Source organism: Acipenser ruthenus, chromosome 27 (assembly GCF_902713425.1).
Source record: "Acipenser ruthenus chromosome 27, fAciRut3.2 maternal haplotype, whole genome shotgun sequence".
NCBI classification, from domain to species: Eukaryota; Metazoa; Chordata; class Actinopteri; order Acipenseriformes; family Acipenseridae; genus Acipenser; species Acipenser ruthenus.
Genome location: NC_081215.1, coordinates 1,298,897 through 1,316,548, shown reverse-complemented (window position 1 = coordinate 1,316,548; position 17,652 = coordinate 1,298,897).

The following is a 17,652-nucleotide window of genomic DNA, read 5'->3' as shown; positions in this document are numbered from 1 at the left end:
GCCGTCAGGCAGGGGTTCACCTGACTCACTTCCCAGGTAAATTGTCTTTAGCGTGTCTGTACAGCGAGTGAGCCACTGCTGCACGATCTCTATTGTTATCTAAATTGCTCATGGCAGAGATGAATGACAGCAAAGGGGAACAGTACCCTGTTTCACTTTTTTCAAATGCTTCAGCTCCCATTAAATGAATGGTCAGGACAGAGAGGATATGAGGCTCACTATGACACTTGTATGGAATTGTTTTGTCAAAGCGTCACTATGCAGAACGCACTTTAGACCCACGACCTGGGGCAGAAGTTGTGTGAACTGTGACCTATCTTTCAAGTTAAATCCTGACTGCCTGGGTCCCAGTGGAGTCCAGCAAAGCTACTTCAATTGAGCTCTTCCTCTTAATTTGCTAGTTAATCCAAAGCTAGTGGAGTTGGGTTTCAAGCCATGCCTGAACACCTTCTATAGAATGAAAGGTATTTAAATGATCTGAAAACAGCTGTCTTCTTCCACACCTGTAGTTTAATAACAACCTCTCTTGGGCATTTATTAACTCATATGATTATCCGGTTATGTAACATGCAGTAGTTATAGAATATGTTTTAAACTGTAGTTACAAATACCTTTTTTCAAAGGGTAATATTTTGGGGTTGAGATTCATCTCAACCCCAAAATCTGGCCTTCAAAATGATCTTCGGATTCATTCATAAAAGACCAGAAAAGGTTAAATCGTATTAAATATAATAACAAGAATCCTTTTCTTTTGTACTCCTCGATTGGAATCTTGCAGAAATACCACACAAACAGGGCTCCAGGTTTTATGGTGTTAAAAAAAAGTAAAACCTATCACTCTTGTTCTGTAACAACCTGTGTTTAGAAAAACATATATAATAAATCAATATGTCAAGCACAAACCTGGATCAGTGAAACCTAAACAAACCTACAGGGGTGGGAACGAAATCATTTCCTTCCCTGCTGTTGCTTAGCCATGCCATACTGTATATTGTTTTATTTTATCATGTAGAATCTGGTAAGGTGCCTAAGGATTCAATCTAAAAATACAGCACTGCACTATTCTCCACTTTTCCCCTGTTCTTTAGCACGATGCAGTCTCCTGGAATAGGAGTTTAATAATAATGCCAGCTATGTATATTTTATGCGTGTGGCACTAATGGCAGAACCTTCTTTTCACATTCTCTAAGAGCCACTTATATCCGTGTCGGTCATACATTTGTTTATTTAATTTGTGGACATTTTTAAACAGTTTGTGTGAACTCTATAGAGTTCAAGAAGTCGCCCTGCCATAACCTTAAAAAAAATAGACACATAGATAGGAAACTTAACATGGTACAATGTTAAGTCTGTACTAAATCTTTTTTAGGTTTGCAAAATAACGCATAATGCTGGCTCAATTACTAGCTAAACCACTGCATAGTTTTCACTTTATGCGTACATAAACTCCCAATTTTCAGAACATTATGTAAGCTACTTAAAGAGTAAGTAGCGGGGTTACACTACTATGTAGTGTTATATGTCCACACATGGTTAGCATCCTGACAACTTTTTACACTTACAACTTTAAAGTCTGCTTCAAGCTGTTTATTAAAATGGCCGCTCTAGTGCACCGAGGGTTGAGATCTGTCCTCTAAATCACTGCAGGAAGAGAAATTTAAAAACAAAAACATAACAACAGGTGCTCTGGCTTTTCTGTTCCGTACCACATCATGGATCGTTACTGCTGTGTTACCTGTTTGACAATGTGGGCAATAATCCTGACACTATCAGTGCACTAGAGCGGCCATTTTGAAAAGAGCTTTGAAACAGATTTTAAAGTTATGTGTAAAAAGTTGTCAGGATGTTAACAATGAAAAGAAAAATGACAGGTTTAAACTTTAAGAACACTTTGAACCCCTATATGATCTCTCCACAATAGCGCCTGACAGTTTTGCTTGGTCGTTTCAAGACATAAATGAGGTACGATGCATCTGTCACGAGCTGAGATAACACAACAGAACCGACATTAACCATAAATGGAATGACTGAAGGTTTTACAACGCACTGGGAAAGGTAGGTTAAAGGTATGTGGTTCAATGCAAACACACCTAAAGCACATGTGCGAGCAGAAAAGGCATTTCTGTGCATTTACAGACTTTTTGTTTTTTACACGCTAAAAAATTGCATTAATGTACCAATTCATTCGGAAACTTTGAACAAAATTTCTGAACAATTTCAGACACACCAGACTGTATAATGTTCTGTATTTGTAAGTAGGCGAACGTCTAGTTTCACTTACCCTGATTCACATGAAGGCAAGGTTATGTAAGGTTTGTGAAACCATGCAGAAAGGTTCTTATAATCTGTGTTGTCACAAGGATTATAATGCTATTGTTCTGTAATGAGGGACCATGATAACAGTGTCATCACAGCAGGAAACATTCTCATGTTAAAATACCAAAGGCTTCACAATGTACACTTGTAATCCATTGCCATGGAGCCATATCAATACCAAACTCAGTTTTTGGCCATTGCTTTAATGCATGATCAGTCAGGAATCTCATGCGATAGATTATTTATTAAAGTTTAGACCAGACAACACAACTACATTATACATATTTTACGCTACATTCTGCTTTTCTAGGTACCCCTCCTCATAAATTAGCTCGCAGATAAGTGGACAGGCTGACCATAGGGAAGCCACGGGCAGGGGTGTAGGATAGCTGCCCACCCCCGTTAGACGAAACCAAAAAGCAGGTGGAGGCTGGGGAGAAGGAGACGGACTCTGGCGCACAGCGGGGACAAAATGGATTGAGGTACGATATAAATCCCTTCCATGCCGATCATTGGACGTATTGTTTATCGAAGGACAAATAAGATACTAGCTATTCGATTGACGATTGGATCTGATATTGAAAGTGCCAAAAATATGCTTGATGTTTCTGTGATTTGATCCAAGGTTAAAGGTCCCTGTGAGAACCACCGCTTTGCTTAATTTCTGCTAACGGTTTTAGCTAAGGTTTCTGTGGGTTAACACGGTGGTAATACACTGGCATCCCAATGGAGTTTTTGCAAGAGGAGTAATTTTTTTTTTTTAACAAGCCATCAGATATCCTGTTCGAGAACTGTAGTATGTTAAATACAATATTATTCCAGTAACCAGAAAAGAAAAACAAAAGTTATATTGTGCATACATAAGAAAGTGATTTGTGACCCGCAGTCTCTCTGCAATGAAAAAGACAATCTGATGTATTTTTAAGAGAAGCGTGTTTCTTTTCTTTTTCTTTGTTTTTCGGAAATGTAGAATTCAACCTAATTGAAACCATCGTAGGCGCCAATCTGGGGATAGTTTTCTTAAAAGGGTTTTTACTGGCACTGCAACTGCTGTGGGGTTTTTTTTTCCAGTCTTTAAAAAAAAAAAACATTTTTGGGACATTTAATAAAGTGAAAATAATTGTGCACTTAAGACCAGGAACTGCAGTACATTCAGCAAGCACTGTGTCTTTTGTAACCACCATTTAAGCAGCATGGCACAGAATTCCTTTTATGTGATAGTGAGTGAGTGCAATTTGCAAACGAAGAGATCATTCCCTATTGGAATCAGATGGAGTTCAGATTATGACAAAAACTATTCTATTGGTGAACAGGACTGGATAAGAATACTTGGGGTTTAAATCCATACTGGCTGGGCTTTGATTAGAATTGTGAGGGTAAGCCAATGGCGTGCAAACTGCAGCAGCTACACATCCTGCAAAAAAAACCCAGTTATTATTATTTATTTTTTTAAATTACAATAATAATAAATCAGTCTCAGCATTGTCATTTCTCATTGGAGGGAGTGGTCCGCATTTAACATGATTTATGCTGTTCTTTCTTTAGGACATACTCATTTTCAATATATATGCATAAGCACCTGGAAATGCTGTTGTCAAAAAAATTATGTGAGTAGACTTATGGCCTGACTTATGGCCTGAACTTGACTGCTCGTCACCAGGTCATTCAGAGTGTGTAAGCAAGTGCCTCCAGGCTACCGCCCTTTTCAATGGATAAATAGGTAGACAGCAACAGCTGACCTTAAAGTCTGACCAACAGTCGACCAAATTGTTTACAGTGCCAAACCAGGGGTAAATTTGTGCCGGATCGCACCGGATCACGGATGTCTGGCAAGCGAGAATTATACAGTTTGTAAATGACAAACCCTATGAAAAACAAAACAAAAAACAACAACAAAAAAAATGCTGTTCCTGAAAAGAACATAACATGTACAACCAAAAAATAAAACGCTTTCCTGTTTCATGAATTGAATGACAAACGTTTTCTGTAACGATATATTCTAGGATGTAAGAAAATTACTTTTTTTTTTTACACATATACGGGAGCTATTGCAAATCAAGGTCAGTATATTAGGTCTATAAACAAAAATGCCATCCCTCTTCCTTCATTATGAGATCCGGTACCTTGCGGTTCACAAATGAACCCCTGGAGCCAGCTCCATTAGAGGATTATAACAGTGATCTTTGCAGCTTTGTTCCAACTTTTTTGGTTACTTTTCTTGACTGGGGAGTTTTTACTTGTGGGACTGTGGGTTCAATGCCCCACTATAGAAGTTTGAACAGTAAATGTTGTGAAATTTAGTGACCCCCCTTCCCCCTGCATGGGCGACACTTTATATAACATGATTAACAAAGACTAATAAATACATTTTTCATGCATCAGTTTCTCTAAAGCTGTAACTGCCTGTAATTTTCACCATGGGTACTGTAGATATTTACTGAAGAACCACATTATATATGAAGGGTTCATGCTTCTTCCTAATCAGACCATGTGACTAACAACAAAGATGCCAGTAAGCAGCAGTTTATCTATTGCGTTGTATTATATTTGCTTATCCTAAAAAGAAAAACAAGCAAGGAAGGAAAAGATTCACAAGGAGGACTCCAAAGCACACACACATATTCATGCTTAGACACACACATATATGCACGTAGGCTCATGGTAACTCATCAATCCTTTTGTACGCTAGCCCCCATACCTTACATCTGAGTCAGCCATGTCTCCATAAATCAGCATAGCTGAAATATTTGAGGTCAGCTCTGAGATTTATGCAGGGGGGAAGATTGTGGGCAGTCTATCATTTTCCAGGGGGTTGGAGTTGGGGTGGGGGTGGTGGGGGAGGAGGGGATGGATTTCAGGAAGGAAGGGTTTATATTAGAAGAGTCAGCAGCAGAGGGTGTAGCAGCGATCATGTAGGTACGTGGATTTTAAAAGACACTGTCCTTTTTATTCTGCGGTTTGCTCAGCCCATAAGTCAGTACTGTCATTTCCTTAGCCCGGGATATGTCAGGCCTGATTGGCAGCTCAATTCCCTGCATTCAGAGCTTCTCTGTAAGCACCATATGGATGGTGGTGATCCAGGGGTTATCTCCGCAAGTCATTGTTCATTCATTTTGTGAGAGTATGTTTGTAGCAGTGAAGGGCAGCAGGGAAAGTAAATTACCATTTTATGTAACAACAAAAAAACTTGGCTGTTGCTAATTACATTGCGGTACAAGAAAAAAAAAAATCATATTTTTCATTAGCAGTTTTTATTTATCAGCTTGGTTCCCAACCATAGCTTGCATTGACATCCTGGAATAATTTAAAACGTGTAACAGACTGATTCACATTTTTATTTTTTTTTATTTTTATTCCAGGGTGTTACTTGAACAGCTCAGATATTACATTTCCAAACCGCTTTATTTAATAAAACACAGATCCATGAATCCTTCTCTGAACACATCAGAACGCAAGCTGCATTTAAGTAATTCGATACATGACATTTAGACGTAACTTTTGGGCTAAACACAATTAGAGTAAGTTATCATAACAATATAGTTAAAGAGAACATTTAAATAAGCGGTAGATGCCAGCTAAAAATGCTCCACAAAATGACAAAATAGCCTGTCCTTAAATGAGGACAATGGCACTTACTGGGTTAAGACATTTCATTACTCGTCATACACAGTCACTTGAACAATACTTAAAGAAATGTTAATGTCTCATCAAAGTGCGTTTTCAGTGTCTTTAGACTATCTTTGACGTTTTTCAAATGCCAGTATTAATCTTTGTGCACATGTTTTACCTACAGTAGATACTACAATGCATATCAATCAGTCTTATGTTTTTAATAACAGGCCTTGTGTTTTTTTTTTTAAATCCCAGCTTTTGCTGCTACCCTTAAGTACAATGAACAATGGAAGTGATGAAACTAATGGACAGCATGGTTTAACGTAATTATGGCCCCACCTTAATATCCATTTTATTTTTAGAATTGTTCTTCAAAGTGGAGGATAAGCAGGTTCAGAGTAATTATGTACCATATATTAAATGTAATTTTATACCGCGCTCCTATGCTGCTCCATATGTTTCTGCAGTGAGTAAATTGAGCAAAATGGCAATTACTCTCATAGTCACATGACACACTATGAGAAAGCCACTTCACCACTGCCTCCATACACTTATTTTTAATTGGACTTCTTGTCAACATGTTTTTCTAGTATACCTTCACTCTCTTGATAATTAAGAGCTAGTATTGTAAATGTGGGTTTCCCTCTGCCCCCTTTTAAGAAAAAAAGAAACATCTAAATCAATTTAACGTCTATGAGAAGAAACAAACACGTTTCCAATACGCGTGAATAAAATTGATATTAGCGGAATTAAACTTGATTTCAATTTACTGTCCATTGGACAGACAATTCGATCATATGTGCGTTAAAAAAAAAAACAGTATCAAGAACATAAAGCATATAATGCCTTTTAGATTTAAATAAATAGTTCAAATAAAGGCCATCTCCAACGCTGTATTACAAAAGAAACAAACAGCTAAGAAAGAGTCCAGTGAAAATCAATGATAATGAAGTGAACTGAATCAATGAACCCTCCCGTCCTCTCTCAAATGCTTCATTGACACCTGGGCTTGCCTCCTGTCTATACTCTTGAAGACCCAATCAATTCGTCCAGGCAGCTAGTCTTAATGCCTGGGTAAAGGGGATGGCTTTTCAGTTGCTTTAAATACTGCTTCTATTGCTGCAGCCTGCCCTGCAACAAGCCAATACCACCTCCGGCATCTCCCCTTGTTTCTGTGTGACAGTGAGGCACACAGGAAATGTGCAATTAAGTTTAAAAGTTGAGACCATTGTCTTCCCCCTCTTTTTAGGGTGGAGCTTATTGAAAGCATATCCAAGGCATCATAAATGTACATCACTCTTGAAGACAGTTCTCTACACACCGCCAACTTGGCCTTTTGCCACTTAAAATGTTTAAATAGTTACACATTTTAAGGCCAAGGCGCTAAAAAGAAATAATATCTGCAATCCTGGTACCAGGCTTCCTGAAGATCAGTACTATGCTTGTTGTCAGAGATACATCATAGTACAGTGATGTTTTATCTAGCTTAGGTTTTGAAAAGCATTGAGCTGAGCCTGAACCTGAATGAATGTTTGGCTTTGTCAAAAGGATTTTCATCCCTCCCCCCCCCTAATTATCAAGGAGCACCTGGATTTTCGCCTTCAAACCCAAATAAATAGGGTGTTGCGGCAGGCAGCGTAAACTCGCATTCGGAGCCCTCTCCGTGGTTCACAGCTTTGCCCAAGCCAAGCTCACTGTCTATTTTCTCTTCCTGGATTCCCAAAGGGCTTCTGTGCCTGCCGCAGATGTTTCTCATTGGATTCCTGATGGCTCTGGTGATGGACTAAATTGAAATTACTTAATAACCCGAAGTGCATCCTTCAGCCAGCCCCAGTAATGCATGTTAACCTGCGACCTGGCGACAGGCGCTTATCCTTTGGAGCATCAGGGAGGTTGTCACAGATCACTGGGAAGGATGACAGCTAGCCTTTGATAAGTTGCCCGCGTGCAGATTCTGATAGCTGTGCAATTAATCCAAAACAACAGGGGCCGAGTATGGAAGGTATGCAAAAATGGAGCAAGAAAAATAAAATGCAATATTTCACATTTGCAGGGTGGTTTTATTAGCAGGCTGAGGAAACTGTTGTGACTCCTGTGAGGTTTGTACAGATATTAAGAAAGAGTTCAGCCAGGGGGGTTAGGTCTAAATCCTTATAGAAATGGATATTCATTTTGAGTCTGCCTGTTATCAACTTTACACTCAGGATAATTTAGCAGGAATGAGCATGATTTAGCTGTCCAGGTTTTGCTTCTCAGGTAAATTGCACGACTGTAGTCTGCACATACCACCCATGTGTAAACTACAGCAGAACTCCCCAAAATGCTATAATTCAACATAGTTAAAAATGATGAGCTCAGAATGATTATTGCCTATTTAGTCTACAGTACCTTTTCCATGGGAATTACATACCGAGCCAGTGCAATTAGTCTTTCAAATAAAAACCCACCGCGAAGAAAAAATTGATATTGAATAATAATATGAGATACGTTTATTTTTTTTATTATTACTTCTTTAGGTAGTAGAAACCAAGCCAAATTAGTTCATTCTAAACTTTTGGCCATAGCTGTTCATGAAAGAGAGAGAAAAGACCCTTGAGTTTTTTTTTCTTCCTATAATTTGTAGCTAGTGCATTTTATAAGCTTGTTTTATCTCAGCTAAACTGTTTTAAAATATTGCTTTTGACTGCCAATAGAATCCAGAAAGTTGTTAACGTTCCTGCATGATAAAGATTGCAAAGCTTCCTCTGCCATACCTGTCTGTTCAGACAGTTTGTCTATTTGCACACAAAAAAAAACAACGGAATACAAAACCTGAAGTCAATGCCATTGCAATTTATCTGTAAATCACTTGTAAAACAGAAACAAATGGAACTCATTTGATGAACACTACAGTTACTTTTTACCTTCGTTTACAAGCCTAGTTATTAATAGGCCTTGTAAAAGAGAATAAAAAGGACAGTTCTATCTGTGCTCCGCTTAAGGCAAGGCTTGGAGGTTCATCTTAATGAAGTGCATAATCTAATTCCTATCACTGGTGCAATCACCGTAATGAGAGCCAGACAGATGTAGACAACTGGTTTCTATGGTTTCTATGGCTGCATTGTATGAAGAGCAGCCCCCTCTGACACTTAGATGAGTCCGTGAAAGAAATCCCTCTCCTGGTTTGCAGAAGGCTTAAGAATCGTTGCTTGAGTCACAAATCGTTTTCTGGGATGTTGTTGCGAGGTGCCGTGAGGTGTCAGAGGTCGCAGGTGATACGGGACCTAGGGAGTACTGTTCTTGGTTTGTGAGCCTTCATGAGGTGAACTGGAGAGAACGTCATCTTTTTCAAGCAGCCAGTGTCTTGAAAGACATTTAGTAAAGTTTCTGGTAAATGATGTTGTTGGTTATCCTTCTTGAGATTTAGCCCTGGCTTATCTAGGAATTGCCCTATATATCATCACCTCTTACAAACATCCTAAAAAAACTCTGGCTATATAAAAAGTATGGCTGGCTATGACCTCATACAGTCGTACAGTCAGGGGTCAGGTCTTGTGGGATTCAAGCAACAGGAAATGTCTCTCCCCTTGGTCTCCAGCAGGCTGCTGCTGTAGGCCAAAATAAACCCCCCGAAGACAACTTGTCACAAATCACTGGGAATGATTTTGTTTTATGTGTGTTAATATCTGTTTAAGGTGAGCTGAGCTCCTGTTCTGTGTAGGTGTACACACAATACATGATGGTTATGAGGTCTGATGTTCAATGTTTTTCTTGATTTCCTGTCAGTTTTTCTGTCGCCTTGCCAGATTGCAGAAGCCAAGCGGGTTGAAAGGAGACCACCGATGAGAAAAAGGAGCTGCTGGTGCTGGAGCTGTCGGCTCTGTGCCAGAACTGGCTGTTTTGGTTGAGATAAGGCTACTAAGTCAACATTAAAGATCCTGAACCCCCAAAAAAAAGATCTTCAATGGCAATGCAGTGGCATGCAATGGCGCCCATAAGGAACGACACAAAAGGTCTAGCCATTTCCAATTAAAACCGTTTAGACATTGTGCAGGGAATGCTAGACAAAGAGACACATAATAAAAACCATAGCTAGCGCTGGTATAAGGGTTTTGTACTTGCACAACTTTACATTACGTTCATTCCACGAACATTTTAATTTTTAAATGTCTTCATTGGTAGCATTTACATGTTTTGACACACCACTGGTATCACAAAACTATGAACTAATGCACCCTGACTATCTGTCAGTGCCACTGTGCAGTATGTGCTCCTTCTTCTTCACTGCCAGATGTCTTTAGGGGTAAAAGTTTGCTATGTTTTACTGTGTGGTTGCCCAACCCATACTTATCACTCATGAGTGGTATGAAAAGCTGGGCTGTGGCTTTCATACATCCCCCCCCCCCCCCCCCCTTGTAAGCATTTGAGCTCCAGATTTAAAGAAGAATTTTCCCTTTGTCAGATTTTTCTTCAGCCCTGGCTTATTGTGTCATGCATCTTCAATGAAAGATCACACAATTTACAAGAGCTCTTTGTTGGTTTGGGTTTTTTTTTTTTTAAATCACAGTTCCTCTGACAAGTCTGTGAAACGTGCCCAACCTACTGGTGGGAAAGCAATGAGGAATGAAAAGAAGACATCCAAAATAGATATTATACAATGTATATATGTGACAGATGCTGGGGTGCTTGGAACCTGTACAAACGTACAGCTGAGGACACTTAAGCCTGGGATTAGAAGAAATGAAACAACTTGGCCCCGAGACAACAAGGTAGACAATATAATGATCCATTAAGATGCATTCCCAGGTAACTGCTGACTGATGCTTTTGCAGCTAAAGAGGTTTGGCATAAATGGAATGCAACAGCGCTGTGCTAACTGTGAGAAACTCTACGTGGTATCGGTGCTCCATTCCATTGCGATGCCAGCGGCGATTCAGCAACGAACAAAAAACAGCAAAAAAAGGGTCTCTAATTACTGTGTATTTATATAGTAGTTACTTAGTAAATACACGTGCACTTACACATAATTTCATAGTTACAATGTACTTAAAGTTTAAATCTTTTTGCACGATATAACCTTAACTCTAACCCTAACAGTATATCTAAACCTGACGCTAACCGTTTCCTGATAAAATTGTGTACTTAAATAGATTGTGCAAAAAGATTTACACATTAAGTACATTGTAACTATGCATGATAACATTGTGATTGTGTAAGTACACATGTATTTACTATGTAAGTACTATGTAAATACACAGTGATTAGAGAAGTTTCATGTAAAGTGTTATCCAAAAAACATCTATTTAAGTTAACTCTCCTCCATATTGGATTTTTGTTATCACCAGACTGTAGAAACCCATAATGGATACTTATGGAGACTGTGGGTAGCCTCTTTTGCTGACATGTAACGAAGTCACCTTTAGATTAAATTGATAGTGAATTTAAAGCATCACAGAACTGTTTGGTTGAAAGCACTCGACTATCAAACACCACTAAATAATACAATCGTTTGACTTACTGATGACTTCATCATTTGTGTTTGAGTTATCCAATAGAAATCTAGGTTGAGAGTTCACCTTAACAGGGATTGGCTACTGAAGCTGATATAAATAAAGGTACCTGCCTGTTAAGGTCATATTGGTTCAGCTTATGTTCAGGTTATGACCATTCTCTCTAGAAAATAATGAAAAGGAACGTTGGCAATATAAAAAGGGACTCCTGTTCTGACCCATTACTGTATCTATCTTACAATACAACATCAAGGCAATTGTATATTACTGTATGAGCTATTACTTACATCACACACACTGACTCAGAAACCAACTCCCCCTGTTTCTGGAACCACAGCATCTCACAGACAATGGAAGACTATAACCAGCCCTTGTCCTGTGGTCTGTTATCCGTGCGACAGAGTTGTACAGCGGATGACTAAAATGTGCAAAGATACAGGTGTAACAGAGTGGAATTTGTCCAGCTTTCTATGTGAAACAAATTGCTTAATAAACCAACAGCAGATAAGTGCTAATAAGTCTTACTTACTCACCAGGTTGCATAGTTTGAGCAGACCAATTCAGTTTAGTCATTTTACCAGCAGTAATTAGGTCTGTTACACTAGATGACAAATCACAGACAACCCTTCCCGTTCAACACTAAATTAAAGTACATAAGACACCCCTGTATTGCAGTCTCTAAAAGGACTGAGCTTGATCTAACAGAAGGATGTCTTCAGAATCGTCTCCAAATTGAAAAGGATTGACACAAAGTGGCTCTAATAGGGAGCTGTATATAGAGCTGGAATATAGTCGCTGTATTGGGTAGTCTAGCTGAACTATGTCAAAAAAGCTGTTTTAAAAATGGAAAGATGTGAATGCTGGTGCAGTTTTACTGATGAAAGTTATACAAGCTTTATCAGATTCTCCTATTAATGCATTTTTGATTTATCAGATTCTTTTCATCTATGCTATATATATATATATATATATATATATATATACTGTATATACGCAAAGACACACATACATATATAATATAGAATTTATATTTTACACTGCCTTGGTAAGCCTGCATAGAAAATCACATAAATGGAAAACCACAAAATCTTCAGTGCATATGCCATCAATATTTTGGTACAAATCTTGAATACAGAATGCTTTAAATTCAATACAGCAAATCCTTAAAAAAATCCAAGCGATGGAGGAAAACACATGATCATGTAAGGCAGCAAGATACGTCGCGCATCACGGCTGATGGCTCGGTTATGACTGTATTACTAAACCATCTCTCCGCCTCCCGTTGTCTCCCGGCTTGCTAAGGATGTGAACCAGGGAGCTTGTGATAGCCAGAAGGTAAGGGAGGCTGTGCGGCCTGAATCCTGAGGCCCTGGTTGCTGTGCCCCTGCTCCAAGGTGTGATAGGAAGCGGGTGAGGCAGCTAGACAGCCAGCCAGATTCAGGGCAGAATTTAATTTGTGAGACGAGCACCCTGGAGAGCAGAATATTTAATATTGCGTCACGCTAAGCGAGCTTGGCTTGGAGGAAGCAGCTTGCAAAGTTAGCAATTCACAGTCTGATTTGTGCCTGTCAAACAGTATTTTTTGTTTTTTACTTTTAATCATGTAAAATTGGCTGAATTTCAGATTTTACTGTATTAGTGGGAGACTTTTTGTTTAAGCTGCTGTGTGTGCTTGGGTGTTACAAGCTGTATTGGGTGTAATACAAAACCATGGCAGTTATTGGTACACCCAGCAAAATAAAAATGATCATATGAAACAATTTCAAAATTTGATTTTCATTCCTAGCCCATTCACCGTGGAGATAAAGTTATCTTTTTTTTTTTTTTTTTTTTTTGCTGTGTGTTTTGAATCTGACACATTTTTTCCTGTCTGGCACCAGGAGATATTCTGTGTTTGCAAGCTGTAATTATTAGAGATTACCAGGCTTTTAAATGAACAGTCTGCTACCACTGAAGCTTCTTGGGTGTGGTCTGATTCTGAGACTTTGACAAGCTTACAGTGCACATTAAAATGATTAACTTGAATGAAAATTGGGGAATTTTCAAATCTCAGCTCGCAGATATGCATTTAATCCCATAGAAGCAATTGTAAGGCCATGTCATTTAACCAATGCTACCAACGAGTAGTGCATTTCATTAGACATCATTTCACAAACACTGTTGGATTTAAGTCTGCTGCAGTGCTCAGGTAAGTGTACCAGCATTGATGAGGCTTGTGAGCAGAAGCACCAGCTTGCATATAGACAAAAATGTGCTCCCTTAAAACCATATTCAATTCTTAACTCAGTCTCTGCTAAAGTCACACATGTATGTTTTTAAGTCTCAACGAATCATTTTAAAGGGGATGTTTTTGTGATTTTGTGTTTATAGGGTATAAAACATTATAATTAAAAGATTAACAGTCATCAAAAATATTTTCTGAGTAAGATTTTTAGAGCATTGGTTTAAAAGAAGCATTAGCTATTTTATTTAGGTTTGCATGCATCATAAATACCATTCGATATGGGTCTGTATATACCACTCTGGTTTTGTCCATTGTAACTCTCCAGAAGGGTTTGTGAATTGTATTGTTTCAGATTATGCTCTTCAAGTAAATTGTTTAGGGGCCCTAGGCACAGGCATTTTGCCAAGTAGCAATGGATACAAATATTCAAACTTAATGCAAACCATGAGCCAAATATGTCCTCACTGACACCCATAATTTTCTGCTCAATTTGTATTTGAATGCCTGTGAGGAAGATTTTTGATATGCACTTTCACAGACAGTGTGCCTCACTAGCATCATTACAGCGTTTAGAATGGGCAAGCTCAAGCAGCTTCTTAGAACCTGACAGTATAGAAGGCTGTTGCAGTTTGCTGAAGTGCCTCTTTAGAGGGCCATCTTCCTGCACTTACTCCTCTGCAGGCCTGGGTGGCTGTGGAGAAAGGCGGGGATTAATCGTTGTTATGGTGGCCCACAGCTTGCTAGGCATTCTTTGGCCAACTTCCAGCCCACTAAATGCTGGCCTGCCGACTGTTAGGAATTCATCTCTACAAAATGGGCACCCCGGGGTTGTAAAGCAGCTTTTGAATTAGCATTGTAGTATACAGGATAGATGCTTCGAGTCTGAAGCTCACACAAGTCCTGTGTCCAGTCCTGGGTTTCAGCACTCCCTTTCACTTAGGTATGTCATTGAAATGACCAGGTGCTGGTAAGTCTGCCTTGAACTGATCACACGTATCAAATCAGGTATAAGTGTCACCTTAGTTCAGTCAGGAAGATTATTTATTAAAGCGTAGACTAGACAACACTACTGCATTTTACATATTTATACACTGCATTCTTTGGCCTCTCCTTTCGAGGTAACCCTGCCCATAAATGAGCTTATAAATAAGTGGAGAGGCTGACCGTAGGGAAGCCATTGGCAGAGGGGCAGGATAGCTGCCGTCCCCCCATTAGATCAAGTCAAAAAGAAGGTGGAGGCAGGGGAGGAGGTGAACTCTGCCGTGCAACGGGGACATAATGGATTGAGGTAAGATAGAATTCCCTTCACAGTCGATCATTAGAAATATTGTTTATCGAAAGACAAATAAGATACTATTCGGCTGACGATTTGTTATTGGAGCGCCTAAAATATGCTTGATGTTGATTGGATCTAAGGTTAACGTAAGTTCCCTGTCTGAACCACTGCTTTGCTTAATTCTGTAGGTGTAAATCTGCTAACAAACTCTACGGCATTCTTTGTCGTTCCAAATATTGGTGTTCTGAGAGTTTGATGGTAAACGAGTAAATAAATGAATAAGTGAAATAAAGCCATACAGTCGATACAAAACTTAAATCACTGTCACAGACTTCAGCTTTGATTTGCCTGAGATATCTTATTTATTTCACCTGTGGAAAAACATATAAAATAATACAATAAAAAAAAAAAAAAACGAGTGGGCGGCAGATTTTGTGCAAATTAGATATGACTCACACCTTGTTTTCCTGAATCTCATCACAAAAAATTATTTTTTTGTTCTTCAAAAAAATATTAAAAAGTATGTTTTTCTCACCTTCCGAAATGCAAAAACATTATTGTAACAAAGCTCTAATTCCCTCTCTCTAAATAATAATAAAAAAAAATCTATCTGTTCCCTGCAAAGCAGAAAAAGGTGTCATTAGCTGACCTGTGAAATCCACTCAGAGATATGCGAAAAATCAAGACGTCAGTCATTCAGGTTAATTATACAGAAACTAGCACCTGCGTGAGCGACTGCAGGAACGTTGTGACTGACATCCTTTTAAATAATCTGTAACAGGCTTTTTAACTACGAATTCCACCTAGTTAAGTAAGTTAGGAGCATATTTCTATAATGCAGTCACAAAATCCATAGCCTTTGATTGTAATAGCCCCACCACAGAGCTCAAACATGTTATCTTTTATTTGTTTTTATTGAACGACATCAGCTTCTCACCACCGCAGGCTTAGGTGTAACTAATTCAACTAAGTGGATTAAACTGGAATGTAATGAGGGTCTTAACTGTCAGACTGATCCTAATGTGGATCATGGTAGCACCTTTCCATTCCATACTTCCCAAAGGGAATCTGGTTTGGAGCGGGATAACACATTACAATCAAACAAAATATCATGCAAAACATCCAAGTAGAAAGAGACCCGTTTATTGCATATTTCAACAGTTACTACAGTGCACTATTACAATTATATCTGTACACTATTGCACAGAATCTAATTTACAGTACAGAATTAGTGTGACGTGCTTCACATACTATTTCTTTTGAGGACTGAATGCTTTTGCATTAGAAAATGTCATTCTTAACCACTTATTTTCAGAGACTCAATGAATTATCGGTCTCTAATTATATGAATGGAATCTAGATCTAATGCTACAGGAGGCATGACATTTCCTATGTCTTCTCTCTTAGATCCCTCTGACCTTACTGTCAGGCCATGGTAAACCTGATGTTTTCCCCCAGCACAGTGTTAGGGTGTCTTAAACGAATTAGCCATTCCAGACACCTGGTTCTATTTATACTTCTGTGGTTGAGAGGGTTTGAAACACGCTCCCATGTAGCTGCCTCTAATGAAGACCCCCAGACCCTAATTTGTGGTTTCTTAAGCACTTAATATGGTCTCCGAACAGTGTTTTTTAATTGTAGTCCCATTGAGCCTAATTTCCAAGCTTGTCAGCTGTCTCAGTTCTTTGGGGATTTTGAATCCTTAAAGCACAAATGAGTGGAGTTGCCAGGGGTTGATGTGGAAACAAAGGCATTGGCATACAGCACTTATAGGTAGATGTTTTCGTTGTAGCAATGTGAGAAGTGTCTAGAATGAATGAAAGAAATCGTCTTGTGTGCAAGTTGCTGCCCAGTAATAATCCAATACCTCTGCCTCTGCCTCAGCACTATGTTTCTGCATTGATTATTTTTCTTTCTTGCTGTGGAACAATTAAAATATTTATACAGAACTATTTCCAGGTAACCACGTGACGTATTGGAGAAGCCAGAAAGCCATTACAAGAGTTGTCTCTTTTAATTACCGTTTGATTTATTAGTTTGGGCAGGTTAGTGATTATTCTGGGCAATGGCTGTGAAAAGTGAAAACAAAAAACAGAAACGCCTTTTGAATATTTTTTTTGTGCACAACATTTGCATTTACACAATTGAATACTAAAATCAAGTTATATTGATCATCTGAAAAATAATGCTGTATATAAGTGTGCTTTTAGTGAACACTTTACCAAGCACATACTAGGAATTCCACTGAGGCAATCAATTCATGCACAAAATACAGGGGAAGCCAGACAAATTATGCATGCAGCCGGAAGTAATGTATTCTAGAAACACACTAATACTATTATGAACCAGGACAGCGTAAAGAGGAGGAGCAATATAAAGATGTATTTTAAAAAGCCTTCTATGGATCTCTAGTGCAGTAACCTTTACAAAATGCATGCGTGTGTGCTTTCATATTGCATATAAAATCTCCCCAAGGAATACAATCTGATTTACTCAAGAGATGAAGCCAGCCAATGGGTACTTGGATTTTTTTTATATTATTATTATTATTATTATTATTATTATTATTATTATTATTATTCATTCCAATGTTTTCATGCCTCTCCGTACAATTCCACACCTTGTCTCAGCAATGCAAGTCTCTCCTGACCGCTAGGCGCCTCACGCCACCTCTGTATCATTGGTCTGACATGTGATGTGCCGGCCCAACTCCGGATCTATATCCCCAGGCCCCA